This window comes from Geotrypetes seraphini, chromosome 5, assembly GCF_902459505.1.
Source record: "Geotrypetes seraphini chromosome 5, aGeoSer1.1, whole genome shotgun sequence".
Taxonomy (NCBI): Eukaryota; Metazoa; Chordata; class Amphibia; order Gymnophiona; family Dermophiidae; genus Geotrypetes; species Geotrypetes seraphini.
In genome coordinates, this window is record NC_047088.1 from 184,104,219 (window position 1) to 184,125,586 (window position 21,368).

At 40.0% G+C, this 21,368-nt stretch overlaps 1 protein-coding gene across 12 annotated transcripts in view; it reads right to left on the bottom strand.

Annotated features, from left to right (window-relative positions):
* Positions 1–21,368, bottom strand: part of GULP1 (GULP PTB domain containing engulfment adaptor 1) — a 282,238-nt gene that overhangs the window by 240,110 nt on the left and 20,760 nt on the right. For 6 of the 12 annotated variants that reach the window (XM_033945466.1, XM_033945471.1, XM_033945459.1 and 3 more), the window contains exon 2: positions 14,507–14,630. The exons of 5 other annotated variants lie outside the window; for them this stretch is intronic. The gene's annotated coding sequence lies outside the window, so the exon portion shown is untranslated. Of the gene's footprint in view, positions 1–9,761; positions 9,785–14,506; positions 14,631–21,368 lie in introns of those variants that run through there. One more of the 12 variants, XM_033945463.1, reaches the window with a different exon arrangement.

The following is a 21,368-nucleotide window of genomic DNA, read 5'->3' on the forward strand; positions in this document are numbered from 1 at the left end:
CCTAACTAATCCTGAATCGGCTTAATACACATCAGCACCACTGCAGTGACTTAATGCCATAAGCTAATTATTAAAGGAAATGTAAAGGGAACATTTATGTCAGCACTCTAGATTTTTTTATCTCACAACATCAACACACAATTGAGCAGATACAGTGGCGGATAATAGAAAAGGTAGAATGGGGACGGGAGGGAGGCAATAAACGTATAAGATTGAAATTAAATTAAGGGAACCGATGAGGAGCTGGCACATAAAGCTTAGAGCAATGAAATCTAATTGAGCTCTGAGTGGTGGCGCTGAGGGTCCCAAAAAAAGTTAAAAAAAAGTAAAAAAAGTGAAGGGATGCAAGACAGCTGATAGAAAACTGTACTATCGGGTAGAGAAATTGTGTATTAAAATGTTGGCAGCTGCTAGTTCAAATTCATAGGGAAGATCATTGTGACAGCCATGTTCTTAAGTAAAACAGTGCTTTTATACAAATAGGTAGAAGTGCATATATAGGGCCACTTTACACTTATGTTCCCCTACTGCATGAAGAGAAGATTCCATTAGGAAAAGGTTTGCCTATATTTGAATTTTCAAATGAGTGCATGTATTCTTAAGTCGGTCAAAATGCCAGTGCAAATCAACAGGCATCAATTTGCTGTATGTAAGTACTTTTCCTTGGTAATTTCCAAAGTGACAACATGCACATACTTTGAAATTTTCTTCAAAGTCCACAGAGTGATTAGTGCACTTGTAGTTTATACCAACGCAGAAACTGCTTTCTTTCAAATTTGGGAAAAAATGTCTTTTTAAAAACATTCCCAATGAAAACACAAATTCCTCTGAGACGTGAAGGGGCATTTTCAATAAGACATCTAAGTCTGACTTTGGATGTTTAGAGAAAAATGTCCAAAAATTGGGTGCAGAAAATATCCATTTTCATACCCACAAGACGTCTATCTTTTTTCAAAAATGGCTCAACTAGGGGCTCCTTTTACGAAGGTGCACTAGCGTTTTTAATGCACGCACCAGATTTGCGCGCGCTAGCCGAAAAACTACCACCTGCTCAAGAGGAGGCGGTAGAGGATAGCGCGTGGCATTTTAGCGCACGCTATTCCACGTGTTCAGGCCCTAACGCACCTTCTTAAAAGGAGCCCTAGATGTTTTGACCAGCTAGACATATTTGTTTTGTCATTATCGAAAAGACATCCAAATTAAAAATGTCCAAAACAAGCCATTTGCATGTAGGAGGGGCCAGCATTTGTAATGGACTGGCCACACAGACATGTCAGAAGAGCAGTGGGGAACCCTAGGGGGTACTGTTGTCAACCTCAAATTAAGGGTGCCAGGTACACACCTTACCGTAACCCCCGTATTTTATATGGTGAGCCCTTCAAAATTCCTCCAAAACCTACTGTGCCCATCTGTCTACAATTCCAATAGCCCTTATGGCAGTACAATGGGTTTTGGTGGGCTCACACATTCCACCACAAATGTACTAATTAGGGTGGCATATGGGCCTGGGTCCCCCTTCTCTGCAGTCCACTGCACTGCCCATCAGGCTACTCCAGAGACCTGCTTGCCATAGTATCTGCAGCTGTCAGAGAGACAGATATGAACTGTTTCATGCAGATATTGGGGGTGGGAGGGAGTCAGTGACCACTGGGGGAATGTGTGGGGCCATATTTCCATCCTTCCAGTGGTCAATCTGGTCAGTTTGGGTACGTTCTTGGCTCTTACTCATTTTAAAAACAGGTCTATTCCAAAATGTCTAAATTGTGCTCTGGACATTTTGTAAAATGTTTGATTATTGCTGTAAGCCTACCCTAATCCCACCCAAAACACATCTCTAACATGCCCCCTTAAGATTTAGATGCACTGGAGACAAAACAACCAAAAAGAGTCAAGAAAGTCAGTTTTGAAAATGCCCACTTGGACGTTTTGACTATCAAGACGTCCAAAAGCAGTTTATGCCCTCTTTTGGGTGTCTATCTTTTTTTGAAAATGAGCCCCCAACTCGACACAAAGATTCCATAAGTTTTTTCTATCTAGCAAAAAGTGCTTAAACTTTGCAAAACATGTAAAAACCATAATTACTCTTGCTGTTTTCAATGGAATCTCATGGCAACTTTCTCCTTGGAAAGTGTATCCAGGAAACAAACTATTTCCAACCACATTTTTGGCACAAACATTATCTCTGTCTCTATTTTTTTTTTTTTTTTTTCAAACTTCCAAGTAGTGCAGTATTTAACCAAGAAACATATATGCTAGCAACACAAATACTGTGTTGTAAAATACAGTAACACCTCTAAATATGTCTTCATAGGATTAATACACTGCTTCACATTTTCTTCCAAAAGTGCGACAGGACACATAATTTTTCTCTCCTTTCCTAAACTGTTTACACATTGTAAGGATACATTCCAGCTGCTTGCCACAGATGATTGCAAAATTTCTCCATATCCAGGAGTCTTTTTTTGTCTTCCAACATCTTGTTTAAAAGCATATACAATATCCAGGCTTAACTTCCTCTAGCACCCAATCTAATTAGACGGCAATGCTCGTGCGACTATCGCACAAACATCTGGTATCCTGCCAGAAAGATCTAGCTGTTTCCACTAGTATTTCTAGTTTAAGAGCTTGCAATCTGTCAGAAAAACATACGATGCTGAAAAAAAAACCCTTACCCTCTGCTGATTGCATTAAAAAAATATAAAACATTAACAAAAAACAAAACATATGAATATTCTAAGTATAAATAAACAACATATAAAGGAAGAACAGATATTTCATTAAAAAGCATCTAAAAATAATGTTTCTTATAAAAAGTTAAATTTTGTTTTTAAAATCCAGAGGCAGCTAAATACATATATAAAAGAGAACTATGTATGTATAATTAAGATATTTACATAATATTCAGCACATTTCATATGCTTGTTTTGCTAGATTATTATTTATGGACTTTTCCTCTAGGAACTTTGCTAAACCTTCTCTAGCTATGCTAACTGCCTGGACCACATCTTCCAGCAACCATATCTACTGCTTAATTGTATTACAGGTACTCGTCGACTTACGATCTATGCGACTTGCGACGGTTCAACTTTACGATGCATTTCCCCAGCCCATACTAACTACAGTACACAATATTCTTTACCCCTCCCCGCATACCTTTTCCCTGGTGGTCCAGCAGTGTATCCTGCCTGAGCCCCTCCTGCTGATGTCAGCCGTCAAAAGCCAGCAGTGCACCCGGGCCGGCACGCGCAGCAGCAAGCTTTTAGAACTCCCGCAAGAACCACAAGTCCCAAGAGAACTGGCAGCAGTGTTTCAATGAGGATACGCAAATATTCAAGGCCCAGGCAAGAGGCAGGAACTTCTTTCACCAGAATCAGCACGTCCTATGGACTGCGTGCCGGTGCCAGATGGGGGGTAAGACTGAATGCTGTTCAGGCGGGGGTGCCAATTCGCGGGGCAGGGGGGAGCGATGCCGGTTCTTGGGGGGGGTCAACACTCGGTTTGCGAGATAAAATTTGCGAGAATGTTTTGCTCGTCTTGCAAAACATTCGCAAACTGCGTTACTCGCAAACCGAGGTTTGACTGTATATAAATATTCTAGCTGATGAAGATCCTAAGGCTCTGTCAGTCAAAGACTTCCTCCAAAAGGTAGCCAAAACTCCCTTTTACCAAGCTTCATAGGCAGCAGCAACATCCCTAAGCCACAGATGTTGGCATCTCAGTGGCTCAATGATGCTGCCAGGGACTGCTATGCTTGGTAGAAGGGAGTTCTAGCCACTTTTGGAGGAGGTCCTCAGCTGGCGGTGCTTGGGGATCCCCACCAGCTACAGCAAGGTTCAGGACTAGAGTTGGATATGCTAATGCCCAGGGCAGAATATAAATGAGGGCCCCCTGATCCACTTTCCTCCAAGCTCCCCACCTGCCATTGTTATCATGCTAACAGACCCTCACCAAATACGGAACAAGGGGTCACAAATCAGAAACAAAAGTAAGTCGACACAAATTGAATTGGGGACTCTAAAAAGTTAAAATCTGCAAGTATTTCAACACTGGAGAAGGGGTCCTTTTACTAAGGCGCACTAACCGTTTTAGCGCACGCTAGATATTAATGTGCATCCATTATAGCCTATGGACACATTAGTGTTTAGCGCCTTAGTAAAATGACTCCAAAAATAGGAATACATTTCCTTTTCTATTGAATAGAAACACAAAGACATCTGCTATACACATTTCCCAAAGCTAACATATTTCACTCAATAAATTCAAAATAGAATGCTTTTTTCACTATTGTTGTCTGAAGATTTATTTTTCCTTCAAGTTGATTCCAGTTTCTCTTTTTTTCCACTTTCTCAACTTCTGCAAATTCTCCTTCAAGTGACTGCTATCTATTTGTCTTTTCTCCCTCACTGCCTCTGACATATTAAAACTTTCCATTTAGCTCTTTCCTCCCTTTCTCTTTTTTACTTCAGTGCACTCTTTCACCCTCTTTATCCTTTCTCTTTACTTTTCTGATTCCTAACAAATTTTCATCTTATTCTCTCATCCACTCTCTCATTGTCGACCATCTTCAGTCTACTCCCTATTACCATGTTTTTACCCACTGTAATCACTATTCTGTTTACTTATTTCCCTGTCAACACCCCATCCCACTTCTTCTCTCCCACATGGTGCCACTGTTCTCAGCTTCTCCTTCCCTTCACCCTTCCTGCCCAGTATTTGCTCCCCCTTTCTCCTCTCCCCACCCTGAAATATCCCTGAAGCTAAAAGAGCAGCAAGCAAGACTAAGGAGTGGCTTAGTGGTCAGTGAAGTGGACTTTGACTCCCAATTTCTCACTTATTTTTGTACAAATGTGAACCCTCCTGGAACACAGAATTATCTACTGTACCTGGATTTATAAGACACCTTCAAGTATGATGGCTGCTATAGTCTTGTAACCCCTACCCCACCTCCTCCGCCCACCAGCATCCTCCAGCCCCTTTTTTTTTTCCTTCCTACCATGGTCCCTCCCATTGTACAGCATTCCCTTCTGCCCCTGGATCCAACATGCCCTTTTGACAACAAAGAATCATCAAAAATTGCTTCTCAGCTTACTATATATTTGAGATTTCCCCCTCCCCATGGTGTCCATCATTACTCTCCTTCCCTCCCTCCTGTTACCACACACTAAGCTTTAGTAAAAGGGATCTTTATTAGCATTTCACTATTTGATCCTGGCCAGACAAAAGATAGTATGCCCCACTTATTTTATTTTTCATTTAGTATTCCATATAGAAGGGCATTTTCAAAAGGAAGACCAAGTCAGAATAGACACATCCAGCTCATAATGTTCAAAATGGATGTCCACCTCACATGTACTTTCCAACAGGAAAATACATCAGGAGGATTTCCTGTTTGAAAATATATAAAACTAGTTGTTTAGCCCGTTACATTAACAGGTGCTAGAAGGTAGCTAGCATCTCCCCTTTCTCCCATCCCCCCACGGTAGCCAGCATCTCCTTTTCCATCCCCCCAATCAGCATCTACCCTTTCTTACCCTCAGGTAGTCAGTGTGCCCTCTTCCTCTCTATACCCTATTTTGAAATGCAGTCCGTGCTCGGCCGCCACGGCCTGCAGCCGCCGACAGCTGCCGCGGCCAGCAGCCACCGCGGCCTACAACCACCGACAGCCGCCGCGGCTGACATCCACCTCGGGCCGCCGACAGCCACCGCGGCCTATATCCGCCTCGGAGGGGGGGGAGAGAGTGTTTCACGCGCATGGGCACTCCTATCTGCAGTGCCCTACACCGCACGGAAAACGGAACACGCGATGGGAGTGCGCATGCGCAGCTTAGGCTTTTATTATATTAAATAGATGTCCATGTGCTGAGGACTTCCAGCATGAAGAGTCATTTTACAAACTGAAACATCCAACATATGAACATCAAAAAAGCAGAGAGAAGGAAATCCGTCCGATAGCATTCTTAAAAATGAGCGTACAGACATCCCTGCAGAGCAGAAGGGGCAGCCTAGTGGTTAGTGCAGTTGAATTTAAAATCAAGGGACCCATGTTCACATCCCATTTTAACTCTTATTTTTTAATTGTGAGCCTTCCTGGAACAGAAAAATATATACTATACCTGATGTATACCACTTCAATAGTCTTCAGGCTTGCAGGTGGCTTATATATTTAGGTACAGTATGTATTTTTCCTGTTAAAAATGGAATTTGAACTTAGATCCCTTGGATTAACATCCACTTCACTAACCAATAGGCTTTTCCTCAGACTTGCTACTTTGCTAAGAATGCCTATATCTGAAGCTGTTATAGAGCCTGGTATTGCCTTTCAGTTTCAGCGACCACCAGCAGATTAAGGAGGTGTCATGTCTTAATCCTAGGGTTACCAGATGTCAGGGAAAACCTGGACATGTCCTCTATTTAAGAGGGTTGTCCGGGATCCCGGGGGGGGGGGGAGGGGGAATTTCCAAATCCAGCAACTTGTCTGCTTTTTGGAAGGCCCCGAGTATGGGGCCGTGTCTGGAGAGCCTCCGAGTATGTGCAAATGCGACTTAACATCATCACGACACATCCATGCTTGCAAGGAGGCTCTGCAGATGCAGCCCCAAGCTCAGGGAATAAGAAGTGAAGTTCATGTGGGGGTGGGGCTGGGATGTTATGGGACAGGGCTGGGGGTGGAGCGTCCTCCTTTTTCACAAATGATATCTGGTAACCCTACTTAATCCTTCAGTAGTTAGTTGAACAACTTTTTGTATCCTGGACGTCTCTCAAACAGGTCTAACTTAGGTTTTCCTCCTTTTTTAGGCTTGGATGTTTTTTCTCCTCTGGTAATCACTGACGGACATCCTACTTTGTGGTTCTCCCTTTTCCCACTGCCAAAACATGCTCACAACACTCTAGTGTTGGTCATCCATTTTCTGCCTTTGCAAAAAAAATTGGGATTTCAATGTTTCAATTAATATAGACATCCATTTGGGCATTTTGAAATGTCCATACACTTCAAAAATAAGCAGTAAAACATATTTCAGTAATATGTATATTTTTGCATTTTCTTCTATACATTCCAGGTAGGTAAATAACATATTACACTAAATTTAAAGTTAGTTGTACATTTTTTTACTAGTGCTTTTTAAAATTATGGCATCTTCAAAATTGATACACCCTAATAATGCAACTGGCGGCAACCATTCAGAGAGCGAGTGGGGCTGAGAAGGAAGCACAAAAAGCTCAGCCCTGTTGGGTGCACCACTGGGCTTGAAATGGGAACCAGGGACGGAGAGGCTCAGCACGGGACAGGGCACAGACAGATCGCGCCTGCCCCATACAGCGCAAAAGATAAGTGTGGGGTGAGGGGTTTTTAAAAAAACTGTTAGTCGGCCAGGACAGGAAACAGGAAGCATTCCTCCTGTCCCAGCCTACCACTAGACCACCAGAGGGGGTATAAGGTAGGAAGGTGAGACAGGGTGCAAAGCCTGGCAGGGAGTGAGGGGGGCTGGGTACAGAGCCTGACTAAGAGTGAGGGAGGATGGGTATAGAGCCTGGCAGGGGATGGCGTGAGGGAGGGGACACTGGTGCAGATCCTGGCAGGGCATGGCACAAGAATATTAATCCCTCGTCTTATATTCAAGTCAATTATTTTTCCTCTTTTTTGGGAGGGGGGGGAATGGAAGTCTCAACTTATATTCGAGTATATATGGTAAGTGGATGCTTTGGGGAAAAACCAGAACAATTCTGTCTTGGCCTATTTAGGCCATTTGTGTACTTGGGGGAGAGAGAGGAGTAAACTTACCTCTATAGAAAAACCAGGAAAACCTCTGGAACAAGAAACAACAGTTCCCCAATTCCACCAGGTATCTGCATCTTACAGAAGGTCTGGTGCATTCACTTCATGAAGCTCTCTTCTTTCTTTCACTAACAATTATGGGGAAAAAATGTCTTCACTGTGAAAGGGTTATTTAAAAAATAACAGGGACTAGTTAAGAAAATGTGTGTTGTTGTTGTTGTTTTTTTTGGGGGGCAGGAGGGCCAGTAGAAGTGGGATTTGACCTTTGCTACTCCTGCTCAATCAGGAGGATCACCCTAGGCAGAAGCCTTAGAAGAATACTTGCCAAACGAAGCTAAAGGTCAAATCCTGGGAGCCTGCTCAATCAAAAGGTATAGCCCAGTGTGCATACTTACCAGTACCTGATCAGCCAGGGAAATACACCTACAGATTGTGCCCTGGGAATCTACTCAACCAAGAATCCTGTTGCATCAGACTACAAGTCTACACTATCTGCTGGAAAGGTCAAAATACTGAAGATTGAAATGTCCCCACCAACACCTTTACCACCACTTACCTATAGGGGAAGCAAAGCTGGTTCTTAACTTTTTTTTCTACTACTTTACCTGCTGGCAGAGGGACATAACCTACAGTACTTGTCTGGGCTGGCCTGGTGTGGACAAGGAATTCATTTTAATTTGAGCTTGGAAAATGTTTAAAGGTAACATAAGGACAAGCTGGTATGTTACAGCCAGTTACACATTCTTTTCCAGATCAAGCCCCTTTATTCCATACACACGCATGTAGTTAAGCAACCACATAAATATTTTTATTTAAAATGATTGCTGCAAATAAACATATGACTTTGGCTATTTTAATCACAAATTGACCAAAGTTATGTTTCAAAAATGAGCTTAGTTTGGGGTGCATAGGTTCAGTGGTATAATTCACCTGCAGAACATATAAGTAATCTGTACAAGTGTTGATGAATAACAGCAGATATAATTTAAAACTTGAACTTTTAGTAGTGATACTTGCAGAGGCAGTGCCAATGATAAGATGTATAACTTTAAATGGAAGAAAAAGAATCTATTCAAAGTTAGATGGTGTCCTGCCACTAAATACTGCTCACCTTGGCATCACAAGTTAAGTGCCTAAATGCAGTGAACTGAGAACTAATTCTGTAACTGAATCTTTTTTTTTTTTTTTTTTAAATATGTATCAACCACTTTTATGAAGAAATTCATCCATGAGAAAATGTTATAGCTCCATTTAGCTTTAAAGTTATTGTGTATGTGTAATATAACTCAACACTGACTAGGACTATGAATCATTTAGGGCCTCTTTTACAAAGCCACAACAGCAAGTCCTGGCACGGCAAATGTAACAGCCCCTAGGAACATATTTGCCAAATGGGAATCATTACCGCAGCTTTGTAAAAAGGAGCCCTTAAGCAAAACGCTACTCTTGATGAACAGAAAACAATTTTGGCTACTGGCATCCAGTTAACATTTATTTATTTATTTCATTGTAATTTATTTACTGATTTTTTTTTTTTTTATTACATTTATCTAAGATGGTGTGCAGTAATAATAGACAACACAAAATTTAAAAAGTAAAAAAAAAAAATTCAAACAGCCATTGCTATATCACAACAAACTTAAGTATAAGTTGAATATGTAGACAGACGAGATAGAAGTTTGATAAGCATAACTAGCCCTCTTCTAAAACAGCTCATTGGTAACCTGTATGTCACCATCTCACTTACAAAAAATCTGCTTCAAGTTTACAAAACCTGTCGATCCCATTCTCCTCCATATCTGGACAATCTTCTTACACTCTCATGTACTCCCTGTTCTGTTCAGCAGAATCTACTTGTCATCCCTGGCAGATCTTAAAGCTTGCTTTGGGATAATACAGGAATGGATGAATTTAAATCAGTTAAAATTGAATGTAGAAAAAAACCAAAGTCCTGTTTCTTAGTTGTCAGAAAAATCTGTCAGCTCACCCTTTAGAAGTTATGGTTGGCCATACTGCAGTCCCGGTTTCACAGCAATCTAGGTATCTAGGGGTGTTAATGGACTCTTCATTATTGTTTAAGCCGTAAGTCAGAGCAGTAATCTGTCGTGTCTTCTTCAATTTGCGCTTGCTGTGAAGGTCGAGAGATTTTTTGTCACAGGACAATTTCAAAATGGCCATCGTATCGATGATTACTCCATTATTTGATTATTGCAACACTCTCCCAAATATGTGTTGCAGGCCATGCAAATGGCACAGAACGCTGCTGCACGCTTAGTTGTATGGGCTTCTAAATTTGATCATATTTTGCCTATCTTGCGTGCTCTACATTGGTTACTGATCAACCTTAGAATTGAATTTAAGGTCTTGTGTACAATCTTTAGGCTGTTGCAAAATAACCTCCTGACAGGGTTGCACTCTGGTCTACAGGTCTATCAGAAAAACAAAGCAAAGAAGAGCGAAACCTCGCCTTGAAAAATGGGCAATCACAAAAAAAAAAGGCTAGGGGGATATCAATTCAACCAGTAAGGAATCCTTTATTCATACATATGGTCCTAACAAAGATCCTAGTTTCAGCGTTGCCAGAACGCCTTCCTCAGGGGACACTTGCAAAACAATTAGTTCAATGTGCTGAAGAGCGGAGCCATAGACAGTACTAGGCAGATGCATTACATTCCATAGACGAGGCGTGCCATCTTTGACCTTTGCAAAACTATGTTTTCCATACAGGTTCCAGTTTGCTGGAATGCTCTTCCTTTGGAGTTAAGCTCCTACTTTGGCTCAGTTTAGGAAAGGTGTGAAAACAGTCTTATTTGCACGTCGATTTATGAGGTTATAAATTTGCTTGAAGTGGCTTTTTATTGAATATCTTAGTTGTATGATCTGCTTGTTTTCTCTCTCTCTTTCTTTTTATGTTTTAAATTTGTTGTTTCTGTGTGTAGTTTTTTCAGCTCTTGTTAGATAGATTTTGTATTTTTTCTGTCTTGTCTTGTTTTTTTTTTTCTGATTATGTATGTAATTTTGGAACCTGCTTACCATTGATGGATTGGCGAGATATAAATATTTTAAATAAATAAATCCCATCTCAGAAACAGTATTTTTTCTGTCCTAGGTCCCACTACATGGAATGCCCTCACCAGTAATTTGAAATTAGAACCATTTATTGATCAATTTAAATCATTGTTAAAAACAATGCTCTTCAAAGATGCCTTTGACAGAATTCCCTTTTTCCTGATGCCTGGCCCAACTGGGGAGCACTGTCCCGCAGGACTGCACAGCATACCTTTTCCTTCCTTCTCTTCCTGTCCTATTGAATAAATGTAGCTCTGCTTTCTTTTTACTCTCCTCCTGCCCTCCACTATCTATTAAGAATATATTGTACACCATGTAGATTTTCTGTCTAATGCAGTACTGTATATCAAACTAAAATAAACTTGAACTTGAAAATATATAAGTTGCACATACAGGATGAGGCAAAAATATAAGTACGGTAACCCCACAGAGATTTTTTTTGCTGTTTTCTCAGAAACCACTTTGAATTTCAACAAGAAGTTTTAAATACTTATTGAGTCCTTTTACTTATTGCTATTAAACATCATCTATGTTTAATTATCTTATAGTTCCCTAGTGCTCTCCATTTTACTGTGTTTTAAACTTAAACATTTTTAATGTGCAAAAATTGGTAGGTAGTAACACTAAAATGTTGAGAACTGGCAGCGGCCATTCAGAAAGCAGTACAGGGCCGAGCAGGAAGCACAGAAAGTTTGGCCCTGTCAGGTGCACCGCTGGGCTCGAAATGGAAACCAGGGACGGAGAGGCTCAGCATGGGGCAGGACAAAGAAAGATTGTTCCTTCCCTGTACATCGCTGGACCTCCAGGGATTAAAAATGGCACAAAAGGTAAGCGCGGGGAGTAGTTTAAAAAGTGGTTTAAAAAGAAGTTAGTCGGCCAGGACGGGAGACAGGAGGCATCCCTCCTGTCCCGGCCTGCCGTATCGTCCGGGAAGGGGTCGGATCTTCATTGGCCCAAAAATCTCATCCTATATTCGAATATATACAGTATTTGCTTTTATGCACCTCAGCAAACATTTCCTTGTATGGGCAGCTAAATTAAAAAACCATCTTCCGTCCCTTCAGTATCCAGGCTGTTAGCTCCAGGAAGCAGACATTCAAATGAAGCACAGAGCACTATTTCTGTGATATCAGATTCAGAAAGGATTTTAGTCTTTTCTGATTGTTTGTGGAAAGTTGCAAGAGAAGGGGAAGCTATAATTAGCCTGCTCAGTCTTGCACTATTAGGAGCACAGTATTCTAATCTGTCTTAAACTGTTACAAAAAAAGCTTTGCAATCAGTGCTAGTTGTGAATTGCATAAAGGATATCTTTCTCCTAATATTCTTAGAAGGTATGCTTCTTGTTGAATAAAAATTCTGTATATTATTGTTGCAGTGAGTAGCAAATAAGGCTACATCTTGGATTACTCAGTGAAGGTTATCCTTTATTACCGAAGGATTTAGAGCAGGGGTGTCAAACTAAATCACATAAGGGCCGAAATCTTACACATAGGCTAAGTTGCGGGCCAGATTTATTATTAAGATATTTAGGGGTCCTTTTATTAAGGTACACTCATCGATTTAGCACACCTTAATAAAAGGCCCCCTTATTCTTAGTTACTAAAACTTGGTTGAAGAGGTTGTAACCTTATACTTTACTTAGTGGGCTCACAATTTTTTTTTTTTTAATGTACTTGGGGCAATAGAGGTTAAGTGACTTGCCCAGGCTCACAAGGAATGCAATGGGAATTAAACCCAGTTTCCGAGGCCACAGCAGTAACCACTAGGCTACTCTTCCCATACAGATGGAACTGCAACAGATAACAAATATTGGCATGTGTGGATAGAAAATAAGTGTAACATCACAGGCAGCATAACATGCACCCCTCACTTTTCTTAGTCCAATGTTCTCCACGAGCAACACCTTATATTCAGGATATCTATCATGAATACAAATGGGATAGATTTCAGTCAATGTTAGGAACGCATTTAACTCTTTCTTTGGTTTTGTTTTTTTTTTTTTTAAATAAGAATTTATTTTTTATCAAATAACACAAAGAAAAGGCATTACAATGTACGAAAAACAAAAAAAGAACAATTAAATATACTCCATTAAAATAAAACTAACCCTTATAAATCTCCCATCCACTAAAGATCTTCACTATAAACGAGTCTTCCATTCCATGCTTACCTTCCTAGGAGTCAAAACTTGGAATGACCTTACAGAAAGGACTAGAACTAAACCTTGCCACATCATCATCCGAAGAAAATCCATCTGTTCGATACTTACAGCCTGTTTTACAAAGCCGCACAGCAACAGCCCTGAAGGCCTTTAAATCACTATTGGTTTCGGGGCCGTTAATGCGCAGCATTTGCTAGCACAGCTTTGTAAAACAGGCCCTTAATCTCCTTTACCTTCTCCTCTTCCTCTCCCTCCTACCTATCCACCTCCTCTCTCTCCCCTCTTACCTATCTTTACAGTAGCCTTGAGCCTGTATAGGTATGAGCGATGCACAAACAGAAGATTAGATTAGATAAATGAAAATGAGCAAATGAATCAGAAGCAGTAGAAAGCTGTAGTCGTGCAAACCACAGTGGAAGCACAGTCGCTGCCCAGGCACCCACAGTGAAGGACATCTCATCGAACCAAAGCGCGGTGCAATACATCCTGCGTGAGTCTACAGCTGATGTGACACTTGTACCCAATTGGGTAAAAAATAAGTCTGCCGGCGGGCCAACTTAAATGCAAATTTGTAATTGTCTAGCGGGCCAAATTTTATTACACCATGGGCCAGAGTTTGACACCCCTGATTTAGAGATACCTACAATACAGTGAAACATCTATTGGGTCTAGGATAGAAGTGTAAGTGTATCCCAGGGAGTATATGCACCACTGTCAGGGGGTACGCAGCGCTCTCTTCTCTCATCATCTTCTTTGCCCCTCTCCCGACTAGCAGAAGCTCAGTGTGCTTTCAATTTCCCCACACAACTGCCACTAGTGTTACTTTAATCACAGTTCCATCAGGGAGCCTCAGGGCCTTTGCTAGGCCGGCCCGCCTCAGACGAAATAGGAAGTTGCACTGGACCTTGTCTTGTTGGCAAACTGATGAAGCATTTTAGGATGAAGAGAATGTCTGAACAAGACCTACTTGGGAAAAGGTAAGTACTACATACACAACGGTGGTTTGCTTTTCTTTGAGACAAGTTTGGTCAATGTGTGGAGTTTTTTTTATGACGATGATGTTAAGTTGCTGTATATGAACACTATTAATATGGAAGCTGCTCTATGTATTTGAGGGTTTTTTCTCCACTTATGTTTATGGTTTGTCTCTAGTTAAGTGCCGTTCGTTCTGAACGCTATGTTGAATTATTTTGCTTTGCTAAATCCTTTTCATACCAGCTTAAAGGTAGCCCTGAAATTAAGATTCAGTGTACATTACAAAACTTTTCTACTTCAGTACAAAAATAAAGCCTACTAGTGTAAATGCCTTCCCACATGTGAATTTTAGGCATATTCATATTTCTACCAGCAGAACCTTCCATGCATAGATTAACTGCTTAAAAAAGAAGCTCATTCATATGTACCTTCCATCCTCTCTAGCTAATTCCAGTCCAAAATAAGGATATATCTTCTTAAACACCATGTATGCCAATTTAATTATAAACAAATTACTAATAGCTTACATGCAACAACAGCTTCCAAGGGAATGGTATCTTTTATTGGCAAACAAATGCTGGAAGACTGCCAGGAACTTAAAATTTTAGTTATCTGATTCAGGTCATGTTGATTGAATTTGTCAACAAATATCTGAAAGGAAAAACTTGAAGTTAATATGAATCATTCAATGTTCCTATTTAGAAATGACAGTAATTACAGTTTGGCTGATTAAAAACCTATTTAAAAAAAAAACAAGCTTGACAATTTACCAGACAGAATTGGGACCAAATCCTGGTGTGTATGAACTATGTAAGTCTTTTTTTTTTCTTTCATCTTTTTTGAACGGTCTGAAGCACCATTAACTATAGCCATGTAACCTGCAACACAGTAACCATGTGCAGTATCCAGAATGCCTATGTTTGAAACCAAAACAGTGAAGGTGACCAAAAGTGCAGAGATGCTTTTTTTCTTCAAGTAAAAGACTCAACACGAACGTGTTTTGGCCTCACGAACAGCTCTAAGAGCCGCGGGCTCAAGCAGCCTCATTATGAATGAAATGAAGGCATGAATTCAATTACACTGCTTTTCTATATTGATTCATAAACTCCTCTATCAAGCTCATATCCTTATTTTATAATCTTTTTTTTAAATTGATGAATTAGCTTTAGTAAATTTAATAAATTAAATTTACATATGCATGCCAATACATTCCATTTTTAAACCGATGTTTTAAAACAGATTTTTAAAACTGCATTCATAGAAACATGATGGCAGATAAAGACCAAATGGCCCATCTAATAATAATAATAAAAAACTTTATTTTTATATACTGCAATTCCACAAACAGTTCAGAGCGGTTTGCAGAGGAAGAGACTGTATACAGACAACGATGTACCAAAAAAAAAAAAAAAACAACTTTCAAAATGACATTAGCAGGGTAAGATTAATCAAATTTTTCCTGGAAGTGTTTTAGAAGTACATCAAGGCAAAAATGGAGTCAGAGAAAAATAGGCGTGGTTAGGGGGTGGAGTATAGGCATGGCTGACTTAGATATTGCTAGGCATCCAAGTTAGGAGCCAGTAAATTAGGCCCAGTAAAACCTGGCCTAATATACCAGCACCTACCTCAAGGATGCCTAGTAATGCCTAAGCACACCTAGATGCCACTAGGTGGGATTCTACAAATGGTGCCTAGCAGTTGATTGACAACTACTCTGCTAGGTGCCGTTTATAGAATCCGGCCCAAAGATTTTAATCTCCATATGTATTTTCCCCATAGACCCAATCTGTGCAAATATTAGGTACAAATTTTGTGCATACCTTTGTACCTGTGAACTCTGCACATCTAATGTTGAAAGAGAAAATCCATAGGGAGGTTCTTTGGAAAGAGGCTTGCAGGCCTGTGGATCTTCAAGTTCCACAAGGATTTTGAAAAGTGTTCCAAAATGTTTTCAATAATGTTGACAAAGTTCCAAAAATCTGACTTGCTAAGGCGGTCATTTTACAAGCACTATTCATACTTTAAATGTCTCAATCTCAGCACTTATACATTTTTTTGGGTACAGAATAAATCAAATCCCATGTCCTTCCCTACTGCACCTGGGAGCAGTGCAAAATAGAGTGGAGGAGTAGTTTAAGTGGTTTCAGGACCAGGTTTGACATCCAGGGGTGCATGGCTCAAATCCCACTGCTGTTCCTTGTGCATGTCACCTAATTCTCTACTTATCAGGTACAAAACTAGATTTTGAACCTGAAATGAACTGAGCTACTATTGACAAAGATATGAGCAAAATCTAAATATATATAATCTATTCTGAACCCAAAGGCAGTGCAAAACATTTAGCACTGCTCTGAGGTGCAGCATATTTTGCCCTTCAGAGTGGGGTGGAGAAGTAGCTTATTGATTATAACAGGGGTGTCCAATGTCGGTCCTCGAGGGCCGCAGTCCAGTCGGGTTTTCAGGATTTCCCCAATGAACATGCATGAGATCTATTTGCATGCACTGCTTTAAATGCATATTCATTGGGAAAATCCTGAAAACCCGACTGGGCTGCGGCCCTCGAGGACCGACATTGGACACCCCTGGATTATAATATAGGATTTGCCATCCAGGTTCAAATCTCCATCAGACCAATACAGAACATTTAGCAGTCTGCTATCTTTTTTTCACCTTTATTTAATCAGCAATACACAGAAATGGAAGATACATAAATACACTCAAAGCAGAGCTAAACAATTTCCACCCTAGAGTAGAGCTAAATATTTTGCAACACCAATTGGGATAGAGAAGCTTAATGGTTGCAGCACCAGGCTTGACATCCAAGGTGCCCTCTTCAAATACCACTGCTGCTCCTTATGATCTTGGGCATGTTACTAAATCTAGTGTCTAGAGCAGTGTTCTTCAACCTTTTGACACCTATGGACCAGCAGAAATAAAATAATTATTTCGCAGACCGGCAGTTGAAGAACAATGGGCTAAGTCGTGGGCCAGACAACGCCCCCATAATAGTACTAATTGTAATACCATTTTTTCCATTCATTTTTCATATATATACACACACACACACACACAATATAATAGTATTAACAACACATAATGGTTAACCACAAAATTAAAATACACAAAGCACACTGTATGCTTCTCAACATTCATTCCTAGCAGAACACAGATAACCCCTATGCAAATATAGGACCAAAACCTAAAAATACTAATATATACAAACAAACCCTAAGATGCAAGACTCTGCATGCAGTACAACCCCAGAAGAAAAGAAACAAATGCCTTTCTTCCTAAACAGACAGCAGATGTAAATCAATCACTAAATTCAAAAATAGTTTCAAGTTTATTAAAAGTTTGTTGTACACGCAATATCAAATACTTCAATGCGTATGACAATTTAAAATTAGGAGACAAAAATAAAACAATTTATACAAATAAACATACAATGTATGTACACAAGTAATTAGCGATACAAAAGGGATGAGGGGTGAACTACAATCTTTGAAGAAAGTAAGAGTACATTTAGGGAAAAAACAATATCAGGAGGATGATGAAGAATGTTTTAAAATTATGGCTAAGCCTTAAAAAGAGGATAGGGGAGATTGTGACCTATACATAAGGTCTGGTTAAAATTAGGTATTTGAGCCTCCCTCCTTGCTATGCTGTGCCTTGTCTTCTGGCCTGCTCCTGCCGGGCCGGCTCCCTCTTCCTCAGTGCTGTAGTGCACAAAGCCGCTGACAGCAGCTCCTCACGCGCATCCCGCTCCTCATCTGGAAGCTTTCCCTCTGTTTTTGCGACATCAGAGAAAAGGCTTCTGGTTCAGGTGCAGGACATGCCTAGGAGCCTCTTCCCATGGCTTTGTGCACTGCAGCAATGAGGACAAGGGAGCTGGCCCAAAGACAATGCCGCATTGATCGCATCGTGGTCCGGCGCCTGAAGAACACTATCTTGGGCCCGATGCACGTGCTGGTAGGAAATTTCTACGGACCGGCGGTTGAAGAACACTGGTCTAGAGGACCTGAATGTATAAAACTCACTTTGAGGTACTACTGAAAAAGGCATAATCAAAGTAACTGTACATTTTGTACCCTAGGGCAGTGCTAAATGTTTTACATGCACTACACATTTTCCCCAAGAGGCACTGAACACAAACCTGTGATAATAACAACAACTTTATTTTTATATATCGCAATATTTATTTTTATATATCGCAACAGTTCAGAGCGGTTTAGAGGCAGAGACTGTATATAAACAGCAATATTACAAAAAAATTTCAAAATTACATTGTTTCTTCTCTTATTTTCTCTCTTTTCGTAAGCTATGAAGATGTAACTTTACCACTTTATCCTTACGTTTTGTGTACGTCTTAAAATTGTTAGTTCTAAGACTTTTGTTTGTTGTTTACTTATTGAAACCCATTTTATAAAGCTGTAAATCGCTTAGAAATCTGAATAAGCGATCCATCAAATATAAATAAAAACCTGAAAACCTGATTGATCAAATTTTTCCTGAAAGTGTTTTAGAAGTACATCAAGGCAGAAGTGGAATCAGAGAAATTTATCAAAGAGGTAAGTTTTGATTGACTTCCTAAAAGTTTGGTAAGAAAGTGCTTTTGAGATAAAGTTGGTTAAACATTTATTCCATTTGCCTGCTTGGAATGATAGTGTTCTATCGAGGAATCTCTTGTAGATATAGCCCTTCAAGGATGGAAAAGCAAACAAGTGAGTACTACGTGTGCCTGGAAATTTGAAATGATAGGATAGATAGATTGAGGATGAACCTGTTATGGTTTTGAAGCAAAGGCAAGCAAACTTGAAAATAACCCTTGCTTCCATGGCAGCCAGTGTAGTTTTTTGTAATATGGGCTTACATGATCCGATTTCTTGAGACCATACATGAGACGGACTGCAACATTCTGAATGATTCTCAGTTGTTTGAAGGTTTTCTTAAAGGATCCCAAGTATATAATATTGCAATAGTCTAAGATGCTTATTATCAAAGATTGAACCAGTAGTCGAAAAGAGAAGAAATCAAAACAGTGTTTAATGGTACGAAGTTTCCATAAAGTGAAAAAACATTTTTAAACCTGAGAGTTAGTGATCTTCAAAAGTCAAGCTTCGGTCCAAGATAACACCCAGGATTTTGATGGTAGAATTAATTGGGTGGTCTGACCCATTTAATCTCAAAGAGGTATTCGTGATCTTGTTTTTAGGACTTGCCAAAAAGAACTTAGTTTTATCCAAATTCAGTTTTAATTTAAATTGCGTAGTCCATTGTTCTACCTTAGTAAGGACAGATGAGATGAATTGTTCTGTCTCTTGAGTCAGTGAGGTTATGGGAATAATAATTGCAATGTCATCCGCGTATATATATGATTTCAATTTTAAATTGGATAACATATTTCCCAATGATGCCATATAGATATTGAAAAGTGAAGGGGAGAGTAGGGAGCCCTGTGAACTCCACATGGATTACACCAAGCCTGGGAGAAAGTTCCTTCACGGTTTTTTAGGAAACCCGTAAACCAATTTAATACCCGTCTAGAAATGCCAATTTAATCAAGCCATCTAAGCAAAATGTCATGATCAAAGACACTGTTCAGGTCTAACTGTATGCGCTTTTTCCCAGGGAAAACAAATGGGAAAGATAATCAGTCATGGAAGCTAAAATTGTTTCGGTACTATGATGTGTATGAAAACCAGACTGAGAGTCATGTAGGATGTTGAACTTCTCTAAGTATTTCATGAGATCGATGTTAACCAGTCCTTCCATTAGTTTATGAAAAAATGGTATGTTGGCAATAGGTCTGTAGTTGGCAGTCAAGGAAACAGACTCCTTAGAATTTTTTTTTTTTATTATTATACTTTTAATACTTACAATATCCAATAAAATAAAAGGTAATCTCATAAACAATACATAATCAATCATACATACACAAATCCTTTTCAAGCCCACATTAATGGGGAGACATGATACTATTTCGTCAAAAAATTCAGGAAAAGATAAGAAATAATTCTCAATTCACCTTAGCGAACCTTAAATCATTTCTTACTAATAGGGAATCTTATTTACTCCTCTTAATTTTCCTCAGGAATGAAACTTATATAAAAATTTTAACTCCTTTCTGTTCTCTAACAACTAAAAACTGTTGTAGTTGTATAGAGTCCCAAAAAACATATTCAATATCTTGTAGCTTGACTAAACGTTTACATGGGAATTTCAAATAAAAGGATGCCTCTAGAGCCAAAACTCTAACTTTTAATTTCAAAAACTCTTTCCTCCTAAATTGCATAGCTCTAGAGACATCCGGAAAAATCCTAACCAAATCACCACAAAATTTTGTTAAATCTATTTTTGAAATAAAGTTTCATTATCAACATGTATCTTTTCCAGAGAAAGATATGGTCTCTATATTTATTCAGAAAAACAAAGCTAAATTCAAATTTTTCAACATATTTGTTCACCAGGTCTGGGTCATTTTAGTCCCCATAGCGGTTCCCTTTATCTGCTGGAAATAGCGACCACTTAACATAATGAAGTTTTTTGTTAAGGTTAATTGGGTCTACTCCATAATAAACTCCATCGGAATTCTGGGGTTCTTCCTTATTTCAAGAATTACGAGTAACAGATTGAATCTTTTTATACAAACATTCCACAAGCTGAAGTTCTATGTCAAGTGTTTCAAGAATGATACATTACAAATCCATCAGAATGTCTCTTACATAGGACTACATTTTTGAAACTAAAGGTCATAAAAAATGTTTGTGATTTGTGACAGAGGCTCCAAAACGTTTGCCAGTAAGGAAGCCACTCAATGCCTAGCAGCAGCGCCAAATCACGCTCCTGTTCGTGCCGCTCAATAGCCAAAGAAACTGAATCTGTGGCAGCCAGTTAACAGCGGGGCAGTTCGGAAAGCTTGCTCCTGCCCGCTGCATCTCCACCAGGAATTGGCAGAGGGCCCGCTGCACCTCCACCAGAGATCGGCAGAGGTACGAGGATAGGGCAGGGAGGGGGGGCAGAGGGCAGAGCCTGGGAGGGAGGGTGCAGAGTTTGACAGGGGAGGGAGGGAAGAAAAGGTGCTGGGTGCAGTGCCTGACAGGGGAGGGAAGGAAGGGTGCTGGGTGCAGAGCCTGACAGGGGAGGGAGGGAAGAGTGCTGAGTGCAGTGCCTGACAGGGGAGGGAGGGAGGGAAGGAATGAAGGGTGCTGGATGTAATACCTGACAGGGGATGGAGGAAAAGGGGCTGGGAGCAGAGCCTGGCAGGGCAGGATAATTGAATATTAAGTCGTCTGACATATTCGAGTCAACCATTTTACCTCCTTTTTTGGGGGAAAAGGGGGTCTTGACTTACATTTGAGTATATACGGTAATTCTGGCTTGAATTGGTAA